Here is a 22,449-nt window from a genome sequence, read left to right as displayed (position 1 = left end):
TTATAATTAATTTTTTGTGTGACTTTAGGTGGCCTGATTAGCCTCTGTGGAGCTCATTTTCCTCATCTGTAAAATGAGCAGTTTGAGCAAAAGTAAATAAACCTTCTAGTTAGTGACCATATTTTCTGAGCCCCAAATTAGGAATATGCTATGCCAAGTACAATTACACTTATAGGGACAATAAGTCAGGAGATTTGGAATACAGATTATCCTAGAAGATCTGGAACATATGGCTGCCTTATTTCCAGTTATAAAATTCTTTGAGATTTAAGGCCTTCTTTTTGCTTTTGTGTATTTAAGAACATTCTATAATTTATAGATTGATAATGATACAGTTCACAAATTCTGTCAAGTTTTATGCCTCATAGTTTCTCAGTCTTTACATTGTCACTGTATTCTTCACACTCCAAAGCAATTCCTTTATGTTCTATTAGCTCATTCAAAAATATTTTAAGAGTTCTTTTTATGTGCTGGTCTAGGGTTGCTGGATACAGTTGTCCTGCCCTGCACCAAGTGTTCAGACAGTGGGCGGAGGACTGAGATACAGTCCACACTCTGCTAACCCAGCACAGACCAAGTTCACTTGGAGGAAGTGGCATTAAGGTACCATTTCAGCTAGTGGTTTTCCTATGTAGGCACTGGACAGAGTACAGGGCTACAAGATAGATGCAATTCCTACCTTTTTAAAAGTGAGAGCTGAGTGGGAAGGACAGATATTAAAAATAATTACAGAAAATGTAAGTACTATCAGAGCAGGATGAATAAATTACTAAAGGAATGCAGATGGAAGAAGGAGTAATTCATACGTATGGGGCAGTAGGAAGTAGAGAGAAAGTAAGGGAAGAAATCTCAAGGGAAGCTACTGTTGCAACTTCTTGGCATATCACTTCATCCCAAGGAAGAAAGCTGTTATAGATTTGTCATGTTCAGGAATATTTATTCAATCAGGTTTTCTAAAGATGGAGTCATACTGTCAGGTATAAAACATGAACCTCTAGTGGGATAAATAGCCCCATAGCTATTCTCCCACAAAGTTACAAGGAAAAGTTAGGACCTATGGCATTCCTGCTTAAGAAAAAAGAATTCCCACTCTTCCTTTTCTCTCAGACTCTTAGAAAGGCATCTAGAAACTAAGTAAAGTCCCACCAAAAAAGTCAATTACTCTGTCCAAGTAAAATATTTGAATTCAAGGCAGTCTTGCTAAATTGGCCAATGGAGGGCTTCTCCTTAGGGTTTTAGGCCAAAAATCAGTTAAAACTGATCTTTGGCTTAGCCTTAACTTACATGGTAGTAGTTCCCTTAGGAATCTCTCAAGGTTATAGGTAGCTAATTCATGACAGAACTCTAGGATTCAGGAACCTATCCTTAGAGTTACATTTAAGCTGGGTTTTAAAGGGTGACTAGGAGTTTGCTTATAAAACGAGTGGTGGAAAGGTATTTCATGTGAAAAGAACAATGCAATGACTTGATTAGTGAATGACAGTCCATATTTGGGAAACTGGAGCAAAGGATGGGCTCAATAGCAAGGTTGGGAATATAAAGGGTCATACTCAACTAAAATGTATAGATTTTATCCTGTGGGCAATGTACAGAGCTAATAGAAGTTAGCAAGTGACAGAATGATATAATTAGATCTCTTTTGTAGTGTGAAGGGCAGATTGGAATAGAGAACAGATGGTAGACTTAAATCAGTTAGAGGTAATGAGGGTCTTAAACAGGGCAGCAGAATGGGAGTGGGAGAAATGACCTGATTCAAGAGACTGTACTCTTTAGATGTGACCTCGAGGAAGAGGGGGCATCATGAATGCTAGGATGCCGAGAATAGATATCAAGAATATGGGGGTGTGTGGAGTGAACTGGGTTCATGAGGGTGGGGTTGAGAGTTATAGATAATGGTTAATGTGAAGATTTATAAGTATTTCTATGCAAGGTTGATTTGATTATCTGAGGTGAAGCAGGGTCAGATTGATGGACAATTTCTATTTGATATGAAAACAAAGAACCATCCAGTTCTGTCAGCCCAACTCTCCGCATCTACTCCTCTAGTGAAAAGTAAATAAATATGCATTTGTAGTAAAGAATTATTGCAAGGTGGACAGAATTGCAAGGTAGCACTGTTGAGGATATATTGTAATCAGACCAACAAAATGCTGTCACTAGAGACTGTTTGTTAAGATTTGCAAATAGTTTATTCACACAGAAACTTGGTGACAGGACTTTACTCAAAGCAGAGAAAGAAGTGTTAGAATATCAAAATTAGAAAAACATAGTAGTTGCCATTTGTTGCTCCAGGCATTTTATGCACATTGACTTTATTTGGTCCTCATAATAACACAGTGAACTAAATATTATTTCCCTTGTTTCTTAGAGAAAGAAACTGAGACTCAGAGATATTAAGTAACTTGCCAAGGAATATTATTGTATTACTACTAAGTGGCAGAGTAATTACAAAACCAGGTCCCCCAGATTCTTTGCTCTCTCCAGTATTAGATGCCTCCTCTTTAGCCTACTTAAGAGTAAAAACAATTACCATCATTTGCATTTAAATAATACATTTGCTAAGCACAACTGATTCTTATGTATTTGTTAATGAATTGCTGAATTCTATAAAATCTTTGTGGCTTCTAGGGCCTATTCTCCTTCCTTTTCCTGTTTAGTTCTGTCATTCACAGTCTCTAGGACACAGTGAAGTAGTTTCAGTTCTGATGGAATCAGTTTTCCCATAGCAGGTATTTGTTAATTTGTTCTGCTCACTTCAAGCTCTACCCCTATTGCTTTTTCAGCCATTAAGATTTTATCAACAATATCCTACTTTCTAGGGTTATGCTTTAGCTCATCGGTATGTAGTAGGTGCTCAATAAATATTTGCTGAATGAAGGTATGGATTTTCAGTTCCTAGACATATATAATTTTGTCCTTAAAATATGTTCAAGTGGTCTGAGTCTCATCTTCTATGCTTTCATCTTACTATTGCTTCTATATTCACCAATATTCCAAACTCAATATGACTAAAACCAAATCTATTAGCTCCTCTCCAAAAATTCCTCCTCCTATCTTCCCTCTCTTGGTTACTGGCATCATCATAATTATTGACAGTCTGTTATGTTTCTCTTTCTCTTCTTCCTCAAGAGATTCTACCATAGCTATATTGCTTTAATTAAATCCCCCTTTTCCAGTGCCATCATACTTATTAACACAACTTATTATTATCATTTGTTGAGTTATTGCAATAGCCTCCTAATTGATCCAATTTCATCTAATATTCTGCCTTGTCCATGGACCTGGCATAAATTTGGTTCTATCCTCTGCTGCTCAAAAATCTTGCATGTTCAACTTCTGTGCATAGCATTCAATGCTCTCCACAACATTGCACTGACTTCTCATGTCAGCTTCGCTACCTCCCTTCACAACCTATCCAACAGCCACACTGGGCTACACCCTCTCTCCCTTAATGTACCAATCACTTCCCTACCTCTGAGTCTGTGAGTGAATATACAGGTGTCTACTACCCTTGCTTGGGTCTAAAGGAGAAACTGCTATCAATCAATCATAGAATACTGTCTCAGCAGGCCTAGACTAAGACTCAGAATCCTCAACCAGAATTTTTCTCTCACAGTAAACTGAAATTGACATGAAGGCCACCAATTGGCCCTTGTGGGGTTTTGACCCCTTTACCAGCTCCCAAAGACAAGTAGTCTTTCAAGACCCAGATCCAATTGTTACAGAACAGACCGGGGCCGGGGGGAGGGGGAGGTGAACAATATACCATTACCAAAAGGATCCCCCTTTTCGCTCTGGAGTTCCCCAACCTACTAGGTTTACCTTGCCCGCCGCCAGAGGAAAGTCATCTCTCAATGCCAGAGATTGGTGAAAAGGAAAGGAATTATTTATTTAAAAGTTATACAGACTTAGAGTAATGACTTAATGTCTTCATTAAAATACTAAAGTCCTTTAGAATACCCACAGATGAACACAGTCCTTCCTTCTCCCTCTGCCCAGTCCAGGGTACCATATCTCAGGAAAAGAAGTAGAAGTCTGTGATTCAGGCTCCCAGCACCATCAGCTGTGTCGCCGCCATGGGGTCCCCACTCTGCCAAAGCAGCGTGGTTCTCTCCCCCTACTCCACCAAAGCCGCGTGGTCCTCTCTCTTCTCGCCCCAAAATGTGTGATCCTCTCCCGAGTTTGGCTGCCATGCCTGGGTTTTAAATCCCAGCTCCAGTCTTCCTCTGCAGCTCCATATCTGACTCCTCCTACAATCAGTTACATCTGCCAGCATTCCTGTATTCTTCCAGCTTTACTGGGCTGCCATAGTAAGTCTGGGCAGGTGTGGCCCCATCGCCTGGAGCCAATTGTCTCCAAGCTTTCATGCAGGCGCTGTAACCAGGGGGAGTTGCTTCCCAGTTACATCTTGGGTGGAAGTGACTCCCACTTTCCTGGCACAAAGCATGGCCACAGCTATTTAACACATCCATGAAACCAGTAAAAGGTTATAGATATGTTAAATGACCATGCCAGAGGTTAGCTGCACAGCTGTTGCTATGCAAAACAGCTCTGAATGGCCCTGCTCCATGTGTCCCTTCCCCCAGGTCAGGCTTGTAGGGGTGAGGACATCCTATATATATTTTTCTAATATTTCCTGAACACCTTGAGTTATGGACCCCATTATAAATCCTTATTTGGGGCCACCCTCTCGGTTGCACCCTGTTATACAATGGCATCTCTGCTGTGGCACCTTCTCCAACTTCCTGCTTACATTGATCACTGTACCCTAGGAACCGCTCATTGTGTTTACCTTAAGGATTGTGTTTGTTTTCTGCTTTGTAAAGTAATCATTTAAGTATAAATTGATTCTCCACTAGAGTTCTGAGTGTCCTGAGGGTGAACACCACATCAGATTCTCTTTTGAGTTTTCCACAGCTCTAACCACATTGCAGGAGTTAATGTTTGTCAAGTGAATCAGCTTCTCGCACATTCTGCCTTTATTAAGGTCATATAGGAGCATGCTGTGTTTTCTGTTCTATATTTTAAACTCCTTGAGGGCAGGGATCAAACCTTGTTCGTCTCAACTCCCACAGCCCTGAGAACTCAGTAAATTGTTATTGGTAGTTCTGTGAATAGCTTTCTTCATTCTTTGTCAACAATTATATCGTGTCCACTTAATATCCTTCACTGGAGATTTTTGTAAAATATTCTGTTTCTCAGGCTTATTATTTCTGATTGACCTTCTCTCCAAATTAGGGCAAACTCTCAAGGATTTACTGAATTTCAAAATCTTGAAAGTAGCAGCTCAGCAGAAAGTCATCAGAGAGGTAGGCAGCAGCATGGTGGAGTCTGAAAGAATGCAAAACTTTGTTTTAGAGGGAAGGGATATAAAAGGGAGAGATGGGGAAAGGAAAGATGAGGGAGAAGGGTGCATCTTGAAAAGAGGCAGCAGACAAGGAGACAGAGAAGGGAGAGGCAGGAAGGGTGGAAGGAGAGGTGAAACCAGGCAAGAAGAAAACAGAGCTGGAATTTTGTAACATATGCCACCATTAAAAACAGATTAGGCTGCTGAAAATAAGAACATGTTTGAGGTTTAGAAAAGTACAATTTTTTTTCTTTCAAGTATGAGGAGGGTGAGATGGGGGTAAAAGCAATTTTATTATTTTAACCTACAATAGAATATGAGCTTGAGAAGAAAGAGACTTTTAAAGAGAAAGGAGAATAAAAGGGTCATACAAAGAGGAGAAAGAAAGTGTCAGTTGGGGGGGGAGGGACAAGGAGTCAATGAATATGTAGAAGTGGGCAAAAATAGGTTTACAATTGTAATACAAATAAATAATATAACAACTAATAAATAGTAATATAAGCATAAACTCTGTATTTTGTGTACTCACAGCTGTGAACCTACTTTTATCCACCTCAGTATTGAGAAATGGAAGGAGGGAGCAAAGGAAGGTAACTGTAGGCAAAAAGACAATGAATTAACATGTTTGTTTGAATACAGGGGCTTCTTTGTGAAGATGAGAGCTCACATCTGGCTTTGATCAGCCACATGGCAGCCCAGGATCAGATCAGAAAGCAAATGAGATGATAAAGTGGATGCAGCCACAGTAGTTCCTATCCAGGAGGGAGGAAGGTAGGGAACTAGGGAAGGAGAGAGGCTGCCGCCTGGGATTTCATGCCAAGGAGGCCAGGACCTGGTCTTGGATCCGGTGTCCTCTGTGGCCTTCAGGATTGCTGCAGAGCTGTGCCACCAGAGGGGAGAGAGCCTCGGGGAGGTTCTGGGCTCCTGTTTTCTGCAGGCAGACCTGTCTTTGCTGACATAGCCCAGGAGCTGATGGTACAGAATTTGCTTAGCTCCAGGGACTTTCTGAATAAATATTTCTTTATCCTGAGGCAGGCTGAAAAAAGGATGAAATTCCTATTTCAATTGGATTTTTTCATATTTCCTCTTCCCTTTTTTAGAGCACTTTTATTGTTGCATTGCCAGAAAAGCTGATTAATATGTAAACTTGACCATATTCTACTCTTGAGTTTCTTTGTGGATTGTTTGGAACAAGAGCCCCGTAATCATAAAGGAGCTGTTTGGAAGACTTCTTAACTGTCTTTAAGCACTGGAAAGTGGAACTCTAGGATATATAAATTATAAAAATTGCTGACATTTTGGAGTACCTAATATGGCCCATGCACTGGCCTACATTATCTTATTTAACTCTGAATTTCCATCCTTATGATTCTCACTTTACTGATGAGGAAACTGAGATGCTAAATAATCTCCCTGAAAATATAGCGCTAAGAAGAGGCAGAGACAGGATTGGAGCCTAGATTTCTCTACTTCTAGGTCTCTCAGCAGATTCTATAGGTGGATTCTTTTATATATGTATTTAATTACTAGAAGAGGGATATTTCTAAGGCAGGTGGCAGTGTAAATTAATTAAATTTGAGAGGACCCATAGATCAAATTATTCATCCTTCCAAAAAGGATGCTTATTATTTGAGCAGTCCATTCTGTTCAGTTGTTTGTAGTCTGGAAGCCAGGCTTACCATTTCCTCTGATTCTAAAGTGGGCTGGGTAAGGGCAGTCATACAGAGAACCATTCCCTGAGAGCTTTTGTTTCTGAAACAACAGATAAGGCCCATCCTGGCTCCTGGGAGAAACAGCTGACCTCCTGGGACACTGCTAAACATTACTGCCTGGGGACAAGTGGAGGCATCTGGGCCATTGTGTTCCATGAAGAGACAGACGACCACCCACCTCTGGGAACAGCTAACTGCCCAGGATAAGAATGCTTAGTTTCTTTCACCTAATTGTTCCTGAATTTCAAAACCCCTCACCACACTTTGTTCTCTGTTATAAAAGTCTGGCATGGAAAGAAAATGTAAGATGGTCTGTAAGGGTATGAACCTGCCATCTTCTCAGATTGCTGGTCATCTGAAAAAAGTGCCCATAAAGATTCAGTCACCATCTCTGCTTACTGTGTATGGTAGTGACAGGCAGCACAAGCTCCAGTGTCTTTCCTGGTTTCAGAATCATAGGTGTTGTTTCTATCCTCAATGATCTTATAATTTGATGGGGGTATTTAGAACACACGAATCAAAGATGTAAAAGCATAAAAGAACCAAGAGATAAGTAAACTCAGATGAATATTGAAGAGAATTTCTCAATCCTGAACATTTTAAAGACGTTAAGGTGTGGAGAAGAGAAGGCTGAGAGAAGTGTTTTCCCCTACCTTTGCCACAGTGGGGGAGAGGTGTGTGCGTACCTGTGCATCTTGAGTAGCAGGAAAGAGGAGAATCTGAAAACAATGAATCTAAGACAACAAACATAAGAGGGGAGAAAAGACAAGTGCTGCGGTGTAAGAGCCATAGATTGTTTAGCAGAAGTGCTGCACCTGACTAAGAAAGTCACACATAGGCAAGAGAATGGGAGCCAGCCCTCAGGGTGGGCAGTGCTATAAGCAGCCTGCGCCTGAGGTTACCTAGGCTCAGGTTATCCTGTGGGGCATTAGTGAGTCCTGTGCACTGAGATGGGAGAGCCTGTCTTCAGAGGAGAAGCAGTGAACTAGTAGGAGATAAGCCTGCCTAGGACCATGGAGCTTTATTGTGGCAGAAAAGGACTCTGAAAACACTGAAGCTTGAGAACACGGGAAACTTGAACTGAGTGTTCTTTTTCAAATAACTGGAGTCAAAGTTAACTCTTGGCATCTTTTCCACTTTGCTTTACAGATCAGCACACTAGCTGATGAGTTGATCTTTTACTTTCTTTTTTGATCCTTCCAACATTATTTAAATCTGACCAGATTCCGCTCCAGTTCCAAATCTTTACTCTCAGCAGAAAATTGCCCTTTTGGTACTTGGGTAATTTTATTTGTGACTGCTTTGAGGCATTTAGGGATAAAGTTTTTAATCCTAATAACATTACATGTTTGTTTTTTCAGAAAGATTTATTTTAGGCCTAAGTTTGTATGTTTCCTGCTGATGGCAGGTTAAGCATTCATACATATTCAGCATTTTGCCTGTTCTGCTTGATAGCAAGAGTTCTCCTTCTGGACTCTTATATTTTCCATTGTGATGGCCACTGTGATCAGGATCTCTGACATCGGCACATTGTCCACTGTGTTTTATGGTCATTGGTCATTCATTCAGAAACAGGCTTATGCTTAATACTGGGTAGGATCCCTGACACAGTCAATGGGAAACTTTTCTCAGGCTTCAGGCTGGTGTAGCATAACTGACACAAGGATAGGTTAATTCAGCCACACAGCTGGATTAACTGAGGCATGGCCAAGTGATTACGCTTTCTCTCCTTCTGGCTGAGAAACATGAAGCCAGTCCTTTAGTTTTATGCATAATATATTTCTGAGAATATGTTTAAAGTTCTGATGAGCTGAAACTGATCAACAAACTTGCATGTTTCATGGTTGATTTTGGTTCTCAGAACTACAAAATAATATAAAATTGATAATTTCACCATGTCTTTCAGGCATAATTTTCATGGAAATATTTTCTGTGCTTTATATATTATAAAGAAAAAAAAAACTTTTCTTCTTTCATTGGCTTCACTCCCAACTGATCAATTTAATCTAATGAGCATCCAGTTGCAATTAATATTCAACTGTTTTCAGCACATCTCATGATTTCTATATTTTTCAATATTATTAATTTTATGAGAATAAAGAGTCTTGTCACCCATAAGTACATTTAAAAAATTATTTTATTGTTGTTCAATTACAGTTGTCTGCATTTCCCCCCCAGGACTTCCCCCAACCCAAGCCAAATCCACCTCCCTCCCTTGCTTCCACCCTCCCCCTGGATTTTGTCCATGTGTCCTTTATAGTAGTTCCTGAAAAGTCTTCCCCCGATTGTACCCTCCCCCCTCCCCTCTGGCTATTATTAGATTGTTCTTAATTTCAATGACTCTGGTTATATTTTGCTTGCTTTTTTCTCTTGTTGATTGTGTTCCAGTTAAAGGTGAGATCATATATTCTCCCTCACCACCTGGCTTATTTCACTTAGCATAATGCTCTCCAGTTCCATCCATGCTGTCACAAAAGGTATGAGTTCCTTCTTTCTCTCTGCTGCATAGTATTCCATCATGTAAATGTACCACAGTTTTTTGAGACACTCATTTACTGATGGGCATTCAGGTTGCTTCCAGTACTTGGCTATTGTAAATTGTGCTGCTATGGACATTGGGGTACACAGGTTCTTTTGGATTGGTGTTTCAGGGTTCTTAGGATATAATCCCGGCAGTGGAATTGCCAGGTCAAAAGGCAGTTCCATTTTTAGTTTCCTGAGAAAATTCCATACTGTTTTTCACAGTGACTGCACCAGTCTGCATTCCCACCAACAATGCACTAGGGTTCCCTTTTCTCCACATCCTCTCCAACACTTGTTGTTTGTTGATTTGTTTATGATGGCCATTCCAACCTGTGCGAAGTGGAATCTCATTGTGGTTTTAATTTGCATCTCTCTGATGGCTAGTGATGCTGAGCATCTTTTCATATGTCTCTGGGCCCTCTGAATGTCTTCCTCAGAGAAGTGTCTGTTCAAGTCTTTTTCCCATTTTTAAATTGGGTTTTTGTCTTCCTGGAGTGGAGTCATGTGAGGTCTTTATATACTCAATGGGAAAAAACTTAGAGCTTTCCCACTAAGATCAGGAACAAGACAAGGATGCCCTCTCTCACCACTCCTATTCAACATTGTATTGGAAGTCCTAGCCACAGCAATCAGACAAGAAAAAGAAATAAACGGCATCCACATTAGAAAGGAGGAAGTAAAACTGTCATTGTTTGCAGATGACATGATAGTGTACATGGAAAATCTGATAGACTCCACCAAAAAACTATTCAACATAATAAATGAATTTGGCAAACAGTGGAACATAAAGTCAATATTTAGAAATCAAAGGCGTTTTTGTGTACCAACAATGAAATATCAGAAACAGAAATCAGGAAAAAAAATCCCATTTGATATAACAATAAGCAAAATGAAGTACCTAGGAATAAACCTAACCAAGGAGGTAAAAGGCCTGTACTCAGAAAACTATAGAAAACTAAGAAAGATTTTCAGAAGACACAAACAAATGAACGCATGTACCATGCTCATGGATTGGAAGAATTAACATCATCAAAATGACCATACTACCCAAAGTGAATTATAGATTCAATGGAATCCCTATTAAAGTACCAATGACATATTTCACAGATATAGAACAAACGTTTCAGAAATTTGTATGGAACCATAAATGACCCTGAATAGTTGCAGCAATTTTGAGAAAGAAGGACAAAGGAGGAGAAATCACAATACCTGATATCAAACTATATTACAAGGCCACAGTAATCAAAACAATCTGTTATTGGCATAAGAACAGACACATGGACCAATGGAACAGAATAGAGAGCCCAGAAGTAAACCCAAGTCTCTATGGGCAACTAATATTTGACCAAGGAGGCAGAAGCATAAAACCAAGTAAAAATAGCCTCTTCAACAAATGGTGTCGGAAGATCTGGACAGCTATATGCAAAAAAAATGAAACTCTACCACCAACTTACACCATACACAAAAATAAATTCAAGATGGATAAAAGATTTAAATATAAGTCATGACACCATAAAAGTCCTAGAGGAGAACACTCACAGGAAAATCTCAGACATTCCATGCAGCAACATCTTCGCTGATATGTCCCCTAAACCAAGGGACATAAAGGAAAGAATAAACAAATGGGACTTCATCAAAATAAAAAGCTTCTGCATGGCTAAAGAAAACATTAGCACGATGAAAAGGGAACCAACTGGATGGGAAAATATATTTGCAAATGATACCTCAGACAAATGTTTTATCTCCAAAATATATAAAGAACTCACACGACTCCACTCCAGGAAGACACACAACCAAATTAAAAAATGGGTAAAAGACTTGAACAGATACTTCTCCAAGGAGGACATAGAGAGGGCCCAGAGACATGTGAAAGGATGCTCCACATCACTAGCAATCAGAGAGATGCAAATTAAAACATCAATGAGATTCCACTTCGCACAGGTTGGAATGGCCATCATAAACAAATCCACAAACAAGAAGTGCTGGTGAGGCTGTGGAGAGAAGCTAACCTTAGTACATTGTTGGTGGAAATGCAGACTGGTGCAGCCACTATGAAACAATATGGAATTTCCTCAGAAAACTAAAAATGGAACTGCTTTTTGATCTGGCACTTCCACTGCTGGGACTATACCCTAAGAATCCTGCAACACCAATTCAAAGGAAGCTATGTACCCCAATGTTCATAGCAGCATAATTTACAATGGCCAAGTGTTGGAAGCAACCTAAGTGACCATCATTAAATGAGTGTCTCAAAAAACGGTGGTACATTTACATGATGGAATACTGTGCAGCAGAAATAAAGAAGGATCTCCTACCCTCCGCGACAGTATGAATGGATCTGGAGAACATTTTGCTAAGTGATATAAGCCAAGTGGTAAAAGAGAAATACCATATAATTTCACCTCTAAGTGGAATCTAATCAACAAAGAAACAGGCAAGCAAAATACAACCAGAGACATTGAAATAAAGAACAAACTGACAGTAACCAGAGAGGAGGAGGGAGAGGGACAATAGGGGATAATGGGGGGTGGCATCTAGGAACATCTATGAAGGACACATAGACAAAACCAAATGGGGGTAGGATCAAGGGTGGGAGGTGGGGATGACTGGGATTGTGGGGGAGTAGTGGGGTGAAAATAGAGACGACTGTACTTGAACAACAATAAAAAATAAATATACTTTAAACACATTTAAAAAATTAATAATGTGCTTTTAAAAGCTCAAAACTCACATTGGAACTTTTATACTGATCATTGTCTTCGTTTTTCTTGGGCTTTCTTACACTGAATCATGTTTATGTAAAAAAAAGTGTAAAAACTTGCTGCTTAAGTCTGTTGCTATAATAGATGCTCAAATGCTTACCAGAATTTCTCTAACTCTTCATAATGGAGAAGAAGGATATTGGTGAATAGTCTATCCTTTCATTTCTCTCATACACATGTCAGATTCCTATGTGGCTCTGATCCTTTTTAAGCCCAAGTAGAAGCAGAAATATCATAAGAAAAACAATACAAGATTTTGAAGAATTTCTTCACTGACATGTTTTCCATCTCAATGGATATTTCTTTTTGTTTTTTGTTTTTATTTTTTAATTTTATCTTTTTAAATTTAAGTATAATTGGTTTACAATATTATATTAGTTTCAGGTATACAATATAGTGATTGGACATTTATATAGTTTACAATACAGTCACTACACTAATTCTGGTATTCATGGACCTGCCTCTCAATATTTTTATTGAGATGAAATTTATATAACATAAAAGTAACCATTTTAAAGCAAACAATTCAGTGGTATTCAGTCATTTACAATGTTGTGCAATCATTACCTCTATCTAGTTCCAAAGCATATTCATTACCCCAAAGAAAATCATGTATCCGTTGAGCAGTTGGTCCTCAAACTCCCCTCCTTGCAACCCCTGGCAACCACCAGTCTGCTTTCTGTTTCTAATAATTTTCTCTTTATGAGTATTTGTATAACTGAAATCATAGAATGTATGGTTTTTTGAGACTGGTTCTTTCATGTCGCATAATGTTTTTTGAAATAATGTTTTTTAATCCATGCTGTAGCATTTATCAGTACTGCTTCATTGTTTTTTATGGCTGAATAGTATTCCATTTTGTGTATATAACAAAATTTGTGTATCATTCATCCATGAATACACACTTACGGTGTTTTTACGTTTCGGTTAGTGTAGACAGTGCTGCTATGAACTTGTACATACATGTATTTGAGTATTTCAATTGAAATTCAAAAGAATTTCAATTCTTTTGAGTACATACCCAGGAGTAGAATTTCCGGGGTATATCGTTGTTCTGTGTTTATATTTTGGAGGAACTATCAAACTGTTTTTTGAAAATTATATTTTTTATATATATATATTTAATGATTTAATTTATTTATTTTTAGACAGGGGGGAAGGGAGGGAGAAAGAGGGAGAGAAAAACGTTAATGTGTGGTTGCCTCTTGAGTGCCCCCTACTGGGGACCTGGCCCTCAACCCAGGCATGTGCCCCGATTGGGAATTGAACTAGTGGACCCTTTGCTTCACAGTCCAGCACTCAATCCACTGAACCACACCCTCCAGGGCGAAAACTGTTTTTTTTTTTTTGAATAGTGGCTAAACTATTTTATATTCCCACCAGCTTTGTACAAGTGTTTCCATTCTTCATATCCTTGCCAATACTTGTTACTTTTTTTGTTACTTTTTTAAAAAGTTAAAGCCATCATAATGAGTGTGAAGTGGTACATCAGCTTGTTTTCTTTTGTTTGTTTTTCCCCCCAAAATGTTCTATAGTGTTTTTAAACTCAATTTTATTTGTTTTCTCAAAGCATGTGCCTAGTAAATGTAACATTTATGCCTATGAGTGCCCAGCCTACAGAGCAAAAAGCTGGTCAGGAAAAGGTCGGGCATAGAAGTACAACTAAGCCTGAGTTGTTTAGTTTTTTGACAGGTCTTTCAAGTCTAGGCAGGCAAGAAATCAAAGCAAGCAATATAGTAGAGAATGTGGTAGGCAGGATTGTGAGATGTCCTCTAAGTTTTCCTCTCAATGTTCTATGTGCCTTGTATTATCCCCTTCCCTTGAGTGTGGATCTCCAAATGTGATGGGGTACTTACTCCTGTGATTATATTACCCTCTATAAGACTATATAGACAGTATCTTTATAATCTTCCCACTAAAGACAGAGATAGAGATATATTCTTACTAGAGCATCTCCTGCTGGCTTGAAGGAAGTAAGCTTCCATGTTGGGTGAGGGCCATGTGGTTAGGACCCCAAGGTGGCCCCTGGGACCTGAGAGCAACCCCATCAAACAGCCACCAAGAAAATGTGAACCACAGTCCTATACCCACAAGGAACTGAATTCTGCCAACAACCTGAATGAGCTCAGAAGAGAACCTAAAGGTTGAGATGAGAGCCCAGCTTGGCTGACACTCTGATTTAAAATTTGGGAGACCCTGAGCAGGAAACTCAATTCAGCCCACCTGAACTTCTTACCTTTATAACTACAATTAATAAATGGGTATTGTTTTAAGCTGTTAAGTTTATATAATTAGTTACATCGTAATAGAAAATTAATACAGGGGGTTATGCAAAATATTTAATAATTACTTAAAAATTAGGATAGCATGGGCACTGTCAGTTACAATGCATTCTGGACATAAACAATGGTAATGCACCACTGTGACTACCTGGCTGTTATCCCTGGACCAAGTGCACAGGGTTTGAGGGCAGAGTCACTAGAGTGGAGGGCTTTGGCCAGGCTATCAATTCACATGTTGCATTCACGTTGCTTCTGAATAAGTCTGTCTTTCTTGTGGCCCTTTATGTATGGGGATAGTTTGTCTCTTTTCTAACAGAGTGAAGCAGGGTCTACAGATACTTGGTGTCTATGTTTTTGGTGGGGAGGCGGTGGTAATGAAGTCCCTCAGAGCTGGTTATTAGAATATAGGTAGCTCTCATCTTTGGCTGTAGGAGCTCAGGAAGGTGTGGGAACAACTTTATCCTTTGCAACTTCTGCAAACACAGTGGCAAAATTATTAGACTTATATCTTGTAGCTTTAAATCACATTCTGGTTTTTAGGGTCATGTAACTGAAATGTAGCAAAACTGACAAAAATGAAAGACATGGGGAAAGAACAGCAACAAAAAAGTGTTTGTAGATGTGGCTAACTTTACCACTTATTCTTTGAGTTATGCTGTTTTCCAAACTAGGTGTTTTATCTGTCTTTTTCATCCATTTCTTTATTTTTTTTTTACTGTGTTGTATTTGAATAGTTTCCATGTAAAATATTATATTTTTATCTTGTTCATGCTTAACATGGTAAGCTCTGTACATAACCTTACATTTGTTCTCACATAGTGTTTATCAATTCTAATGGCTCCTATTTGCTGATAAAGACAATTTGTTCAGACATTAGGATTTGGAAAAAAAAAACAAGCTATCTATAAGCTTCAGACTTCTCTAAAACCACACTAAAAGCTGAGGAACAGAGGGAGTGAGGGAGGGAGAATGAGAAAGAGATAGAGCCAGAGAGAGAGGTCTACAGGATACTGAGGAGGGAGAAATGTGATCTATAAAATTTGTAACCATTCAATTGTTGTTTACATTTGAAAGGAGTAGATAGACATCCCTAAATATGCAAGAACTTGGGGACCAAAGAGCTCAAAATGGAAGTGTTGTGGTAAAGGTATTGGTATACATATTGAGTCTACATTAATACATGACTACGAGGAAGCTGTTAATATATTTCAGAACAGAAGGCAAATGAGATAACTTGATGTTATTAAAATAACATAATAAAAATCTGGTGATGGGAAGGGGAAGTGGGTGGGAGTGTTAATTTTCTCATTTTCCAGAACAAGCAATCAATCAATATTGACCAAATTTGACACATTTAATTCAGAAGAAAAATAATGAGTCCAACTTCTTGATATTTTTCCTATATTATTTCTTAAATTTGGTTTAACTTTTTGAAAACAATATACCCTATCTTAAAAAATAGATATTTATGCAAATTCCAGCAATTCCTTTAGTGTACCTATATCTTTTAACCTTATTTTTAATACAAATTTAAAAGCATATTTTAGTGTGATATCATTTTTAAGGAATTATTTTTGCCTCTGTTTTTCTGTCTATCCATCTCTCACTCATGTTTTCATCTACTTTTCTATCTGTATCTTGAATTATGATTATCTACTACTAAAAATGATTTTTTAAAAATTTTTATTGTTATTCAATTACAGTTGTATGCCTTTTCTCCAATGCAGACTGGTGAGGACACTGTGGAAAACAGTATGGAATTTCCTCAGAAAACTAAAAATGGAATTACCCTTTGACCCAGCAATTCTGCTGCTGGAATTATAACCTAAGAACCCTGAAACACCAATCCAAAAGAACCTATGCACCCCAATGTTCATAGCAGCACAATTTACAATAGCCAAGTACTGGAAGCAACCTAAGTGCCCATCAGCAAATGAGTGGATCAAAAATGTATGGTATATTTACACAATGGAATTCTATGCAGCAGAGAGAAAGAAGGAGCTTATACCCTTTGTGACAGCATGGAAGGAACTGGAGAGCATTATGCTAAGTACAAATGATTATTACTAGAGGATATAATATAGGTGATTCTTAAAATTTGTATATATTTATTCATTTATTTATTTGAGAGAGAGTAGGAGAGAGAAACATTGATTTGTTATTCCACCCATTCAAGCATCCTTTGGTTGATTCTTGGATGCTCCCTGACCATCAGTTGAACCCTCAGCCTTGGTGCATTGGGACCATGCTTCAACCCACTAAGCTACCCAGCCTGGGTATAATTCTTAAAATTTTAAACTGTACTTTGCTTAACTTCTTTAAAAGATGTATGTATCATTTTATGGAAAAAAACATTATTATTCTGAAAATAGACAAAGAAGAAACTGTGAAAGTGGTATCTCAGTTGTGATACAGATATTTTCTTAGGTAAAGTAGACAACTTTGCAGAATATTCTAGGATAGTTTTTACTTCTTAATACCAACTGTTACTCCTCAAGGGGTAGAAAAGTAGGTAGAATTCCTTAAATTTAGGCAAAAGAGAGAGACTCAGTTTGGCTCTGAAAGGAAACTCTATAATGTAGATATTGTGTCTGTCCTTAAAATTTACCACTTCCAGTTTCTGAAATAACAAACACAAGACACTTCAATGCAATGGGGATTTGGAATTTGATTTATAGAGAGCTCTGAAAGAATTTAAAATCCATCTGCATAACTGATAAAACAGTTCCTGATATACTTTGGGCACTCTGTATATATTTGTTACTTGCAAATGAGATGAATTAATGAAAAGGCTAAAGTCTCCCATCTTTAAAAATTCAGACATCAACTCTACTGCTCTCTCAAGTTAATTTTCTTCCACCTTCATTCTATTCATGAATATATCCTGTATAAGTTATGAATTGCTGAGTAACAAATTACCCCCAAATTTAGCACCTTAAAATAGCAAACATTTATTATCTCACATATTTTCTGAGGGTCAGGAATGTGGGAAATGACTTGGTTATGTGACTCTGGCTCAGCATCTCTCATGATACTGCAGTCAGCTACCTGCTGGTTTCTGAAGGAGCTGGAGTGTCTGCTTCAGAGCACACTCAGCAACCTTCAGCTCTGCTCCACATTGGTGTCCCTATAGGGTGGCTTATGAAATGCCTTTCATCAGAATGGGTGACAAGAGAGAAGGGAAAGTATGAGCAGGTAAGTGATCTCCCCTTGCTTCATTCATATTCTATTTGCTAGGACTGAGTCCCTAAGTCTATTTTACATTCAAAGGAAGGAGTTTAAGATTCACTTTTTGGAGAGAGGAATATAAAAGAAATTGTGGGCATATAGACCATATTTGCCTAATCCTTCTTCATTCTAGTCTCTTCTTCAATCCTTGAAATCTTGGCTCTGTCTTGTTTTCTCTACTGAAACTATTCTGGATGATTCTTGTTAGCCTTCTTTTTAATGGTTCTATTGGCAGTGAAATGTTACCAGAATGTTACTAGCAATTGGACCTCAGTTAATTAACCTTGGTACTTGAGTTCTGACTAAGGAAGAATTCAGAGTAAAGACTTAAATGCAAGCAATGTTTACTTAGAAAGTCACAGAGGTAGAAGAAGTGAACCAGCAGGGCTATATGGGCTCAGGAAACAATACCGAGACAAAAGAAGAGTCCTTGGAGCTTAAGAAAAAGAAAGGTAGAGAAAATGTGCCTGGGGGAAGGAGAGGGGGAATGGTGTGGTCAGGTGAGGGAGAGGATGGGTGATGGGGGAGAGAGAGAGAGAGGATTGTGGCACTCTGGGTACTTATCTTTAGGACTTTTATCGACTTTCCAAAGGCAGGGGACCTAGAGGAGGTCCCAGGGGAGGATCTCAATAGAATATTCATCAGCTGTCCAGGTGTGTCCTTCCAGGGTTGTGGTCTCTACTGATTGGGTAGCTCCAGGGGAGGGGGGGTCATTAATCATTGTGGTTGGTTCTGATATTAGCCAAGGTGTCACTCCATTTGGTCTTGCTGCTTTTCTGGACTTGGACCTGAGAAACAACTGAGGCCTAGAAGTTATCTCTAGCTTGACAAAACCTCTGTCTCTGTGGTCAACAGATGCAAGGCTTTGTTCCTAAGGTTATTTGTTGCAGGTCAGAGCCTCATTGTCTTGAGGGCTTAATGCTTAAGGTAATGGTTGTACAAGGGCTTGTGCAGATGTCATATGAGGCTATTCTCCAGCCCCCTTGTTCCTCCTCTACAGGGTTTACCACGTGACCAGCAACATGCTAGAGAGGAAAGACCAGGGGAGGATCTGAACCACATGACCAGAGATATGAAATGTAAGGGGGTATAAACTGCATGACCAGTGATATCCTAGGGGGTGAAAGGTCATCCTGGGGATGAGGTCCTTGTTTTCCCAGTTTTTCCCATTGCTAGGTACTCAGGGCTTTCTGCCTTGATGACCTCCTGTACCTGGCCTGTTGTCTTTTCCTTGCCTGCTTATGCCTGTTGAACTACCTACAGTAGTTCAAAGGCCTTTATTTGGGATCAGAATGTTTCATTTCTCTGAAGCACTGACTGCTTGTAAATGTTTGGCCTGTGTCTTTAGGGAGATTGCCAACTCCTTGAAAAAATAGGTACTTTTTTACACAATTTTATCTCCCACACAATATCTGCCAGAAGGAAAATTTTAAATACTCTTTAACCTGAATGAATATACTTAGTTTATGTTGAAAATATTCTTATTTCATGCTGACTCTGTTAAAATTGAAGTAGAATTGCATTACTTCTTAGCTCAAAACATGCAATGGCTTTCATCTTAGAATAAAAGTAAAAAAGTTTCTGCAGTGACCTGAGACTCTGTGTGATCTGAACACCCTGTTTCACACACCCTCGATGCGACTGCCTCCCTTGCTCTTGACTCCATTCACACGGAACTCCTTGTTATTCCTTGAACACTTAAGGCTTCCTCTTGCCTCAGGACCTTTGCACTATTCCTGCTGTTTGGGACACTCTTCCCTTACAAAACCAGTGACTTATTACCTTACCTGCTGGAGATCTTTGCTTCAGTGATACCTTTTCACCAAGCCTCTCCCAACCACAGTATTTAAAATTGACTTTCCCATCCTATTTCCTCTACCTTCTTTCTTGCTTAATTTTTATATATAGCTCTTACTACCAAAGAACATACTATATATTTTACTTTTTTATTTTACTTCTATTTATTCTTTCACAGGAATATAACCTGTTTTATTGACTGCTGTAACCCCAATGCCTGGAAGAATGTCTCTAGCATATGGCATTTAATAAATATTTGCTAACTTTGTTAATTAATAAATATTACAGATATAATTAGAGCTGCTTTTCAGTTGGTGAAGGAAGCAGCACCAAGCACCAAACCCCTTCCCTTCTATTCCCACTGGGGCTTTTGTGGGACAGGATGGGAAGACACAGATGGGAGAGAGGATGGCTCCCACTCCCAAGAAGGAGTTACTCCTCCCCACATACACATATTTGTTAAAGAATAGGAGAGAATCACATAAAGATTTAAAAGGAGAGTAAGAGAAGTGGGAAATCAGTAACACAAACCACAGCTGGGAGCTTCAGAGAAAATGTACATAGAATAAGGAGGGCGTGCAGAGTGATTTCTATTTCTATTCATGCATCACCATCTCCTTGCTCACTGACAGATGTAGAGCCTTCCAGATCACCCCAATTAAACTGGAGGTTCTATGATCTCCCTTGGAAGTGGCTCCTCATAAATTACATTAAACCCCAATTCTCTAGAGCACAGTCATGCTTGAGCCTTGATGAAAATGTATTGCCTTGCTATGTGTAGCCTCAGACTAGAGAGACGTGAACCAGCACAGGCAGGGCTTGGTTTTCTCATGAGAGAAGGGGTAAACGGTGGGGAAAAGGCCCTAAATCGCTCCTTATTTCCTGGGTAATTGAGGTAGTCATACACAGACTTTCAGATGGTTCACCCTGGGTGCACTCCGGGGAATACAGGCTCTGGTTGAAATCAGTGAGAGGAGACAGGGATGGGAATATCCAGGGAGAAAATAAGTACATGAATATCTAGACACAAATTTTAGGTAAAACAGGCTTTGAAAAATGTCTGTTGGAGGCATGAGGACCTGTTTTCATTTTATTTTTTTTTCTCCATGTATCTCAAATCATCCTTATTTTGATATCAAGAAATTCTTTCAAATGAGAAAAAATACGGAAGTTAATTAGGAAATTAATAAGTCATCTAAAGCTTGAATTCTGAGGTATTTATTTAATACTATGTAAAATTTTTCCAAAATTTACTCTAAAAGTTGACTACAGATTAAATTTAAGAGTAAACAATTTAAAAACGTATTGTCTTTAAAAGTACCTATTTACTTATTGCTGGCCTATAATTTTCAGTCTACTTCTTTGTGGCCAGATTTACCCTATTCCCATCTTCTACATGACTGCATTGTCCTTACTGATTGCCTTCTCCTTGATACCTTTATCTCAGGTCAAATTTTAACCAATTGACTCACATTTAATCATATGCACGTATTGAGTGTAGTCATTAACAGTGTGTTCTTTGGAGTAAGATACTGCCATCTACAAATTGTGTGACTTCAGTAAGTTACTTTGTCTCTCAGTTTTAGTTCTTCCTACACAAAATGTGGACAATAATATTGCCTACTTCACAGTGATTTTTTTTTGGTGAGGGGGCTTTGAGGAGGGTGTAGGATGGTGAGGCTTAAATGGCATAATATTTCTAACATAATAATTTGTGGAATTAATACTGTCCTGTATACCTGAGTTAGAAAACAAAAACGACAACAAACAGAAAAACTTAGTAGGGTCCTTAGCTAATAGTAAGAATTCAATAAAATATTTTTATCCTGATGAGTGGGTAACATTGTAACAGTGAGGATGGGTCCAGAACGCTGGGTAGAGGGGAGCAGGGATCCTTGAGGTGGGGCAAGAGCTTGCTTTCCCTGGAGAAAGGAGGAGCCATAGAAGGAGGCTGCCTGAGGCAAGAGTAAACAAGCTAGCAGCGCCAGCACCAGCATGTGTTGCCCTGGCAACTGAGCAGTGGGTGTGACACAGCAGAAGGAAGTTGCACAAAGTATGCACATTTCACTAGGCTTAGTGAAATCTTTGGACAGAGGAAAAAACACTCCTACTTGCTTCCACAACGCACAGGATTTTGGGGTGGAAGATTTAAATGGAGGTTGCATGGAAACTCATCCAGCCTGACAGATAGGAATGGAGTAGGGTGTCTGGACACTGATTCTGGTCCTGGAGTAGCTGGCTTCTTTCTATACTTTGAAGAAGAGAATAGCTTGGAGCTAGGGAGCTTCCACTCTTACAAATTGAGCAACGTTTTAATAAAGACCTTTTTTCTTCCCCACCAATTATTGTGTTATGCTTGTATATGATGGCAGGCAGTCAGTCCCACTTTGTGTGGTAATACCATCACCTATCCAATTTTACATAAAAGTGGTCTTTGATATTTCCTTTTCTTCTCACCTCACCATTTTAGCTAAACTGTCACCAAGCTCTGCTGAACTTCTCATTATCTCTGTAGTCTGTCATTTTTTTCCCTCTCCACTAGCAGTCACCCTCTTGTCCAAGGTGCTGTCATCTTACCTGTGCTCCCCAGCAACTTTTCCTGGGACTTCTACCCTCACTGGGGCCCTTCTTCTGTTCTATCTCCACACTGAAGAAACAAAGATTTTTTTAATACACTGAACACACTGTTCTGATAAAAACTTTCCAATCATGTCCCCTTACTTTTAGAATAAAAAGCAAATTCCTTCTCTGGGCTCTGAGTGAACTACTATTCAGCCCCATCCTCTCTGCACTTCACT

The sequence above is a fragment of the Desmodus rotundus genome, chromosome 2 (genome assembly GCF_022682495.2).
Source record: "Desmodus rotundus isolate HL8 chromosome 2, HLdesRot8A.1, whole genome shotgun sequence".
In the NCBI taxonomy this organism is placed as follows: Eukaryota; Metazoa; Chordata; class Mammalia; order Chiroptera; family Phyllostomidae; genus Desmodus; species Desmodus rotundus.
The sequence above is the reverse complement of the archived record's forward strand: the minus strand, read 5'-3'. Positions refer to the sequence as shown.